The sequence below is a fragment of the Lycium barbarum genome, chromosome 1, assembly GCF_019175385.1.
Source record: "Lycium barbarum isolate Lr01 chromosome 1, ASM1917538v2, whole genome shotgun sequence".
NCBI lineage: Eukaryota > Viridiplantae > Streptophyta > Magnoliopsida > Solanales > Solanaceae > Lycium > Lycium barbarum.
The window spans coordinates 26079281-26090473 of NC_083337.1; positions in this window are offsets into that span (position 1 = coordinate 26079281).

Consider the following 11193-nt stretch of genomic DNA (forward strand, 5'->3'; position numbering starts at 1 on the left):
TTCTTTAGCCTGGCCACTTGGTCAGTGAGACAGATATGCCTGGCCTACGGGTTAGTGAGACAGATTGCCTGGTCGACGGGTCAGTGAGACAGATTGCCTAGCCGACGGGTCAGTGAGATTTTACAGTTACCTGGCCACTTGGTCAGTGAGATATATAATAATATTATATTGCTAACTGGCCACTTGGTCAGTGAGATATATAATAATATTATATTGCATTTCATATGAGGCAGGTCAGGTGAGATATCAGGGCATTCTTTGGCCTCCAGATTGTATTGTTTCAGATTAGTTTCAGTTATCATTGCCTTACATACTTAGTACATTACTTCGTACTGACATCCCTTTTGCTGGGGGTGCGCTGCGTTCATACCCGCAGGTTCAGGTAGCCAGACAGGCGATCCAGCTCAATAGGTCTTCCACTCAGCTGCTAACAGTGTGCTCCACTTGGCTCGAAGTTGCAGTCCCTTTTGGTATGCTATTTTGACAGTTATATATATGGGTATGACGGGGCCTTGTTCCGTCCTTTCTACAGTTCGTGTTCTATAGAGGTCTGTAGACAGTTGTATATAGTTGGGATGTTTGTTGTACAGCATATATAGCGGCCTAGTCGGCTTGCACTGTTACTCTCAGTACGTATGTATATATATATTCTGGTTGCGAGTTCTTGATGCATACAGGAGTTAGTATAGCTCAGTTATAAGCTAGATATGGGCCACCATGCTGCTCAGTGAGATGCGAGTACAAGTTTAGAGGTGCTTGGTCAGTAGTGGTCGGGCACTTGTCACGAATCATCGGCTTAGGTAGTGACAGAAGTGGTATCAGAGCAGTTTTGTCCTAGGGATTGTCTACAGACCATGTCCTGTAGAGTCTTGTTTGTGGGTGTGAAGCGCGCCACACTTATAAACAGGAGGCTGCAGGGCATTTAGGGACTATTGACCTTTCTTTCTATCTTAGATCATACAATAGAGTCAGCGTCTAGGAAAGATCGTTCCTAACCCTCTTTTCCTGGTAGATAAGTGCAGATTGATACTGATGAAGATGACGATTTCTGATAGTGGGGGTGCAAGGAAGGCCCCCAGGGTGGACTCCAAACTATAGAAACCGGGACAAATTAGGAGGAGTCTTAGTTACTCCATTGAGTCAGATCCTTCTGAGGAGATGATTAAGACGACTCCCCCAGAGCTTGTGACTTCTATGGAGGAGGATCCGTCAGAGGATAATTATGAGACAGACCCGTCTAAGGGTTCGTATGAGACACCAATGGAGCAGGAGGCTCTTGAGGCGGTACCAGATTTGGTCCCTCCAGTGTCTCCTAGGATTGAGCATTACGTCAAAGCAGCCACGAGTGTAAGTGTTACAGAGTATTCTAGCCCTCTGGCTTGGCCTTCGGTCAATCAGGAACTTCTAGAGTATTCGTATCCTTCGGATTATGATGGGGGAGATGAGGATGGTCAGACGAGTAGATGGTGGGAGGATGATGAAAGAGATATTTCACTTCATAGCTCTCCAGACCAAGATCAGGACAGGACGATTACAAGTATACATATTATCTTACTGAAACTCTTTATATTATGTGCGATTTTTATGGGATATCATTTAATGGTCGATAACCGGGGATTTTACAGAAACCAATAATTGGAGTATTTATGGGTAATTGCGACTAAGACATTTTGTTACCATTAGGAACCCCGAGATTAGGAATGAAAAGCAGTCGCATGTGTTGACTTGTGGTTATGAAAATTTTCTAGATATTGGAAGTTTCAAAGGTTATGATAGTATTTATCCAATCAGGAAAGTAAGGGACTTTCTAACCTTGAGGGAAATGCATTACCGGGTTTTGTGTGAATGTTCCACTAGAACTTTAAATTGTTTTTTTTAAAGATATGTGATAAAGGACCATGTAGTAATAAAAAGGATGGATGTGACCCTTATAAGAAGGTTTACCTTGATTTTTCAGACAGATGTGGTGAAGGCTACTTGACGATAGAAAAATAAGAGCGATGTCGGCTTATGAATAAAAAGGAAAGAAGAGTAGGTGTTTGAGTGAAGATCGTTCATAAATTCTATATTGCCAGAGGCTCATAATCAGGGCTTAGAAAATATGCTAAAAAGTCCTATAGATTCAGACATGCGAGAAATATGAGGAACCAGAATAGCCCGAGGGAAAGTATGAGCATATGAGCCTTGCGCTTGGAATTTTAAATGATCGTGAGGTATGAGTCTGGCTAGCTAGGCAAAAAGAGGGGAGATGTACTAAAGCCACAGATTCAGGAAAACTTTAAATAGCATTGGGATATTTCGTAGGTGAGGTACTAATAAGCGATGTAAACGATAACTCATGTATGGCCACATTAAATATTATGCATGTCCTTACAATCGATCATACGATATGCTAATGGTATAGACTGAGTTGGGTATTGAAGTTAAGGTAGCAAGTGCTAGAGGGCAGATTGATATTTTTTTCCTCGAATGTTAAAGTTGGATAATCATGACGCAATAATATCAGGGAGAAGAAGAATATGTGTATATAAGAGTAAGAAGACTATGATGTCATAAAAAGAAGAGAAGTGTAAGCAAGGGAAAGTACGTTGCTAGTAAGGATCAAGTAAGGCGACAGTAGAGGTGAAGAGCCATCCGGATAAATCTCTAAAGTAAGTAAGCAGCAAGGATAGAGTATGGAAATATGGGGTAAAGGAAGAATGCGAAGGCCCTGGAAACAGATCTTGACAAATCAGATTGAAGTATAATAACGATGAGTATGGATATAATCTGAGAAGTAATAATCGGGTTTTATGAAAACGTTAAGGGATTTCTGACCCTTAGGGTACATCCGAAAGGGATAAATATGAAGTCATATTGATACGTTCACCTAGAAATCAGAAAACGTTCCCCCTCCCTTAAAAGACAATTTAAGAAATATAAGGAATTCATACCTCTAATAGAATATTCTACGAATTCCAGGGCTAATGTTGTAGAATGGCAAGTGGGGCAGAGCACTTTATGAGCAAGGGAAGTCAAGAAAGGCCCTAAGAGCGAAAGTAAGGAAAGTTGTGTAACCATCCAGAACATGAGGAAGGTTAATAAGCTGATAAGTTTGGCCAAGAGGCAAAACATCGATAGCATGGGACAAGAGTCTTGATAGGGAGTACAGAAATTCAATCATAAAGGAATAGGATAAATGTACGAGGGATATAGGAACAAGTTATGGTATCGAAAGGGAAGATAAGAAAGAGACAAGGATCGACAAGATGTTGGAATAATTATGACGCCAGACTATGGTACAACCATCTAGTAAAGAAAGACTACAAAACAGTATGAGTTGGGCAAATGAAAGAGCGGGTCGTGGAAAATAGATGCGGTAGTGTATCGACTTACGATAGTATTAAAAGGATAAACCGAATTTGGTTGGTTACAAGATAAGATAGTACAGAAGAGGGAACAGACAAAAATCTTTAATCTCAAAAAGCTGAATAGAGGAAATGAGTATTTGAGGACTTCAAATATTTGTGCGACTGATAAATCGAACCACATATAGAGGATGCCAGACTATAGGGGAGATTTATCACGTAAGAATAAAGCGAGGGCCAAGAGTCCAAGAAGAATTTCAAAGGAAGTGATAAAAGGATGATGCGTCCGATTGGCACAAAGCTGGTGGCAATGAAACCTCATGGAATAAGCAAAATAATAGTTCTACTAGATATCTATAATTGAAATTACATACCAAGGAAAGAGTGAACTGATTTGAATTCACTACATGGTTAGGAGCCTGGTTCACAATTCGGCAAATTTCCAATTTATCTCTAATTCATCAGTCGGACTAAGGACTAGAAACTTCAAGGATAAATCGAAAGAAGAGGATCACTGAAGAATAGATTCGATATTTTCTTGATGTAAGTACAAGAATTACCGATAACCCAAACCGAGCATAAGAAGTTTAATTCGAAAAGAGAAAGAGGGAATCAAGTAAAGTGTATTAATTGATTCAGTTGATACAAGGAAGAAAGGGATACTATATTACCAGTTTTCTGAGGGTATCCTTAAGGGGGAAGAATAATTTAAACTCCAAGAGGATGAAGGCATGGAATATCTATGAAGCGTAAGAAGGATACATAAAGGCCAAAGGAGTAAGAATTTCGGACATACTAAACGGGCACAAAAAGGAGGATGGAACCAAAAGTGAATAAGAGTATATGGTAAGTACTGGGTAAGAAAGCATATAAGGGTGTAAACGACAGAGGTCGAAAAGACAATGGGGATGATAAAGTATGAAGAACTAGTAGACAGACAGGTGATAAGGGAAAAGGGATAACCGTGAGTATGAGCATAAATATTAGTAACAAGAGAAGGGAGATAATATTCAAAAATTAATCGGGTTCAATTAATTCCATAATACACCCATTGGTGGTAAAACAACAGTAATCAAGAGATACCGAAGGAATTGTGAAGCCACGAATATAGAGTCTACATGTACGTAGGGATGATGAGCTAGTAGTTGCACGAGGAAGGACTGCATATGTATTAAGAAGAAATCATGTTATTTCTCATATAAAGAAACCAAGGAATCCAAGAAAAATTAGTCCTCAGAAATTGAGGTGCGTTCCAGTGTAAAAGATCATCGAATACTACTGCAGTAAGACTGGGAATGCCAAGGATTCAGTGTAAGAAAATCCAAAAGGGGTTAAGGAAAATATTAACTAGTTGAGCAGAATCAATCAGTACCGGCACAACTGAACGATACGCAGACAAGAGATGGAGTAACATTTCAGCAGAAGAGCTCTAGATGCAGCTATTAATTAACTGAGAGGATAGAGCTCATAAGGGTAAAAAGAAAGGAATATCAAGTTCATTACTATTCATATGAATGATGAGGTTAATGGATAAGTTCTCAGAAATCGCTAGCGGAATATGAGGAAAGATTGAATGGACCATAAATATAAGAGTAACGTTTTTTACACGGGCTTAGGCCCAAATTTATGTTCTTTTTTCTGAAAAAAATGGTTAAGGTCTATTGGGTTTTTGACCCAAAATCTTATCTCTTCCTTTAATTACAGGGCTCAGCCCAAAAACATGTTTTCTCTTATCTTTTTCTTGAAAAAATTTGATTAAGTTGGGCCTTAAAAATGTGATTTTAGGTTGGGCCTCAGTCCTCAAAATTCCTCAATATTTTGTATGAATCTAGTCCAGAAAATATTTGCGTTTTGGTATACTAATACACTACATGTCTACGAATTTAAAGTTGTTTTCCGACTGGTTTTTGGTCCAAATAAGTGCTTGTTTCTGGCATTTTTTTAAAAAAACTACACTTACGCACAGTTTTGAAATTATTGTTTCTGCCTGGACTTTAAAAAAAAAGCTTTTGGAAAACTGAATTTACAACTAGAGAAAAACGTCCTTCTAGTTTAATGAAAAATGTCAAGCCTAGTTTTTCTTTGCTTAGGAAAGATGATAACAATTTTTAGTAGGTAGAATCATCCTTTTCATTCTTTTCACTGGTTTACTAAGCCATTTTTTATTCCTTCAGAAAATGTTTATATTAATCCGGGCTATGAAAATCCCGTTGGGGGGCCTAAGGTCGAACTAAACGGCATATGTACCGTTCACCTAAGATTCCTAGTCCAAACCATAAATGATTCCAATAATAGTGTGAGTTTGTTTTACAACATACAAGTACAACACTTTAATCAATAAAGGAACTAGCATGATGAAATTTAAGGAAAGAATGATATGCTAGGGGTGTACCAAACCCCTAATGGACCATTTTTACTCATGATTGGGCCTTCATGTCATTCTCACCCATGACTAGGCCTTCAATAATATTAGCTTCCTTTTCTCTTGTCGGACTCAATAACTTTAGAAAGAAAATTTCCTATTGGGCCTTTGGGCCAACAGAGAGGGTGGACTTCGGCCCAAATGGCCATGCAGTAAGAGGAGGACAAGAAAAAGGAACCAAATTAGTCTATGTTCACTGAACCTATCACTGCATACTTATTCGCATATATATATGTATATCAAATTTGATTACAAGTGCACAATTAAAGGACTTGATCATACACTATTGGCTTCACTGAATTGTAACTCATGTCATACCAAATGGAAAAGGTTGTCACCACTCTTATGCCCGACACCGCACAAGTTCCATGGGCTTTCACGAACCCCAGGCATGGCTAGACATCGGGGAATGGCTAGACCTATCCCCTAAACCACCTCAAACTCCCCAAACCAGTGTTGCCATAGTATACAATCAGAGCCCCAAAGTTGTGCACAAGCATCATCACATAGGGAAGTAATTTAAATACAAACAACATTGAAAGTAAACTCAAAGTCATGACATAGAGGCTGAGGCAGATATTGTAATGCAATGATGTATAAAAAATAACAAAGCAGCTTCAAGATACTTAGTCAAATAAGTGATACAAACAAACCATCCTCTTCTACTCATGTATACATACTGCCTGTAACTGGCCCATTCTCTTATATACACATAGTATACTTATGATATACACATGTGATGTGTATACCAAGGGTATACCCTATGTATATTCCTCTTCCTTTTCATTAGTCCATGCATATTTTGCGTATATCCACAATCTATATGTTTAACTTTTAGCCTCAAGATTATTTCATTCCTCTAATTAATCCTTATTCCTCAAAATAGTGTTCAAATATATAAACTAAAGCTAATTCAAGTCTAACTTAATTCCTATACTTGTCAAATAAATGATTCACTAGTTTCACATGTTAGCAGACCTCATAGTAGAAAGTGAGGGCTGCTTGATGTAGTAACAGAAACACAGTAGAGAGATGCAGGTAAAGAGAAAAAATCCTATAACTTAGGATCACCAAAACAGGGTTGGAACACCAAGAAGTCTGAACTAAAACAACATTAAATGAACTGAGACTACAAATTTATATTCCCAGGAAAAAACACAGAAATGAACTTTTATCTTAGTCAAGCAGTAGTAAGAGCATATACACAACAAGATTTCATGTGAGTTGCCACTTGAATAAAAAGAGAAATGAGAAACTATGTATATCACCAGGTCTCACAGAAAAAGAATGACATAAAGCTTAAAACAGCTCTTTACAACTCAGGATTTTTTAGACTCCTAAAAAGACACTTATTATCAACGGCCTTAAACTAATCCATTTTCCTTAGAAGGAAAGCAAGAATCACCTTATTGAAATAACCAGTTTCTTTTTCCTATTTTCCTAGGTTCCCTTTAGACATTGGAACAAGTTAACTTTTCCCACCTATTTTTATTTCCAGCCTTTGATAAAATGGTGAGATTTAAGGAAAATCAATGCCCTCTCATAATAGGAATGCCCCCCATAGTCCATAGGTTGTGTCATGACACCCCTTATTTGGAGGGTAGCTTCTCTGCCCCCTCTTTGAGGTTTCTTGAAAAGACCACCATATGCCAAATGGTTCAGAATGTTTGAAGAGTACTCATAACATCCTCAAGCCACAACATTAAACCAATTCCAGCTTATCACTATTTCCTTTTTTGACACAGACTTAGTATTTACTTATTCCATCCTCCAGTTCCAACTATGATAGGACTTTAAACACTCCAAAAGTATATAGACAAACCTTATTAAACAGAGTACAACTTTGCCTTTTCAAATCAAATTACACTACAATGCACATTAAGGTCTAAATGCAACAGTCCAAATTCAAGAGTAAAGATTCCCACCAATTTTACATTAACTTAAATGTCCTCTTCCCAGATTCAAACTCTGTCTAGTACCACCACACAACCAATCTAGGCATAAATATACCAGGTAGGTTTTATTGAACATATCCATTGTTAAGCACACATAAAGCAAGCAAGTTGAACTCTGACACATGGATCTATGTCCTGATAGATAACTTACTCCTAGAACTTAGTTAATAGAAGCTTTTAATCCTTTAATTATGGCAGAAAATGTGACAGACCCTCACACTTTGTTTAACTTGGTTTTAAATAGCATAACTCTCAAAGGTTCCCTCCCAGGCATGGTAAACTATTTATAACCAAATACAAGGTCCCTGTGAATCCCACAGCCATGGGAATAAGGTTCAGAAGAAAAGAAAACCTCAGGGTCCTGAAAGAGAAACAGGGTAGGGTGAGGTCATCACCTCTCTATCCGTATCCTGAGTCCTGTTTTCAGTAAAAAGGGAACAAAGGTCCCACTGGTCATTACCTCTAGTTCATGCCTAAGCTCACCCTTTACTCTCCCAAGGTAACCTCAATCCTTTACCCTATCCTCATACCTAATGGCAGCCACCAAACCTTGGGGTTAAAACTAGTTCGACACTGCCCTTAAGTTAAATCCCATCTAAACACCTAGTTGCCCATACAAGTAAACAGTTCTAATCAATTCAATCTAGGGTCCCACCTATGCAGATTTGAACATTAATCATTTAAAAGCTTAAGTTTACACTGAACACTAACCCTTAGACCCAAACAGCTCCTTTTCACTAGCTGATTAATCATTTTTAATAGTCAAGAGTATATTAGGACTCAATTACCCTTTTTAACCCCACTAGACCTCTTTTGAAGACTCAAGCATGAACTAGACATTAAAGAGGGAGGGTCTGTTAACATGAAAGTCAAGACTACGCTCTGCTTAAGTGAAAAACCATGACACACAATCATCCTAGTTGTATCTAGGTGTCCTGATTCATTTTAGATGATATTACAACTTTACAGACCAATGTCATCCTCTAGTGGACAACCTGAGAGCACATCATACCAAACAAATAGGCCTCATTCCCAATCTTCATTTTTTAGAACTTATACATCATATCCTAGAATGCTATTTATTTTTATACCTACATTTAGTGTATAAGATACAACTAGCCAAGGTCATATTTTAAAACCAATACAATTCTGATAGTTCGATGGCATATTTGAGCCTTTAAGTTGCAATTAACATTTGGCTTACCAAATCTTTAAGTTGCTTAATGAAGGACATGATATTGCTCGCAACAAGGTTATTAACAAATGGAACCCGAAATTAGCTGTTGCTCGTGAGGTATAGAAAGAGATCATATTTAATTTTGCAGTAGTAGACGTTTTGAATAAGGAAAAACAACAGACATTATCATATTGCCCCAAATTTTTATGAAATACAAGATGCTCATTGAATGATAAGAAAATTATTTCCACTTAGACAATTTCAAATATTCAAGAATTTCACGTTCAAATGGTTGCAATTGAACTATTATATCACTTTGGCGTTTCGATTCCACCAAAGGTTCAGTTTCTGTCTTTTAATTTCTTTTCCAATATATATTCACGATTCCTCTATAAATTTAAAAAATAATAAGAAGAAAATTAAATTAATTGTTGACTTTTTTTTTCATCAAGTGAAGGTCTTCCTCATAGTATAATTCATGCTTAACAATTGTAGCAAATGCTAATTAGATGAATGTAATTACGTTTGCCTTGAAGTTAAAAAAAAAAAAAAAAGGCTAGTGCTTAGCTTGAAGATTAGTGGTGAAAAAAGAGAGAAAAAACAGAGATCAGGTATTAGGCCTATTCAAATGCAATCAGACCTCATTTAATCTTACTCTAGTGCTTTAAACCACATCATGGGACTCCTGTAAGTACCTAGATTCTTTAAAGTTTGTTTAAATTCAATCATGATCCTTTACTTGTCCTAGTCATTGGCTTATACCATTAACCGTGCCATCAATAAAATATGCAGACTTAGGAAAGCAGATCAAAGACTCAAATTTACACAGTCTCATCAAGAAAAGCTAATACTACCTTAAACTGTTCAAGATGAATCACCACAGTACCTCAACAATCTCTTACATTCACATAGGATTAATATTAATCTAAAAGTTCATTAAGGTTACTGTAATTAGCCATGTAATCGTATTTTGTCATTTTTAAGGAATGACCAGCCAAATAGGAACTTCAAGATCTAATGAGGCATACCACAATCTGTGTATTTCTATCTATAGAGCAACATCAACAAATTATCTAAACTCATACATTCAGTCCCTATTAACAACTAACACTAAGGTTAAGCATGTACTTTTTGAAAATAAGGAAGTAATCTCTGTTTCGAAACATTTAATGAACCTTAAACATTACTTAGATCAGCACATTGCCACTTAATTTGAACCAAAGATAATCCAGCGACCAAAATAACATCAAACGGGCCATTATCACATAGCAAACTTAAATAACAAAAATAAGCAAAAAGGGATAAAATGTTACCTTTATAAAGTGCAGTCGTGGTCAAAATTGAACTTGAAAGCCTTTTGTGCTTCCAAAACCACACTCAACCACACCAGACTCGAAAACAATAAAGAAATGAATTTTTAGAACTAAGAAAACCTCAACCTAAGTCAAAGTCTTTAAAAAAATTATACTAAGAGGCTTGAATTCGAAGTTTCTAGCCTCTTTTAATTTTTTTCCCAATTTTTTCCGACTTTTTATCATGGTGAGGGTGGGTTTCTATTCATAGAACCCTAGAAATTGTTCAAACCCTCAAAACAACGATGTGGGACAAACAATTCTTCCCAGAAAATAAACTTGTAAAGCAAATCCATGGCTTAAAACGACTTATCAACAAATGAACGGCCAGATCTGACCTTATCAGACTCGATCCAAGCCCTTCACCCCCAACCAATGGAAATCAAGCAATAGTAACACAATACAACGAAAATCAGACAACAATAATCAACTTTGACTTAATAATTTTAAAGAAAAGCAAAAGGAAAATGTTCCATTACCGATTTTGGAAAGATTTGGGTAAAAACAGCCGCTGCATTAATTCATTGACTTAATAATTTTAAAGAAAAGCAAAAGGAAAATGTTCCATTACCAATTTTGGAAAGATTTGGGTAAAAACAGCCGCTGCATTAATTCATTGCACGCAAATAACGCTGTAAAGCTGTGCATCTTACACTTGTTCAGTGATATTTCCATTTTTAGGACGAGAGAGAAGGGAAAAGGTAGGCGGCGGCTTAGGGTTTTGCAAGAAAGAGGAAGAGAGAGAAAGGGGAAGGGGTCATTTGAAAAATGAAAATAAAAGGGGATATACCCCCTTTATTGACTGAGTTGGGTCGAGTCTTGGCCTGGTTTGGGCTGGACACGGTCCAATTTCTTTTTTTTTTTATGAGGCTGGCCCGTTTTCTTTATATATATATATATATATATATATATATATATATATATATATATATATATATAT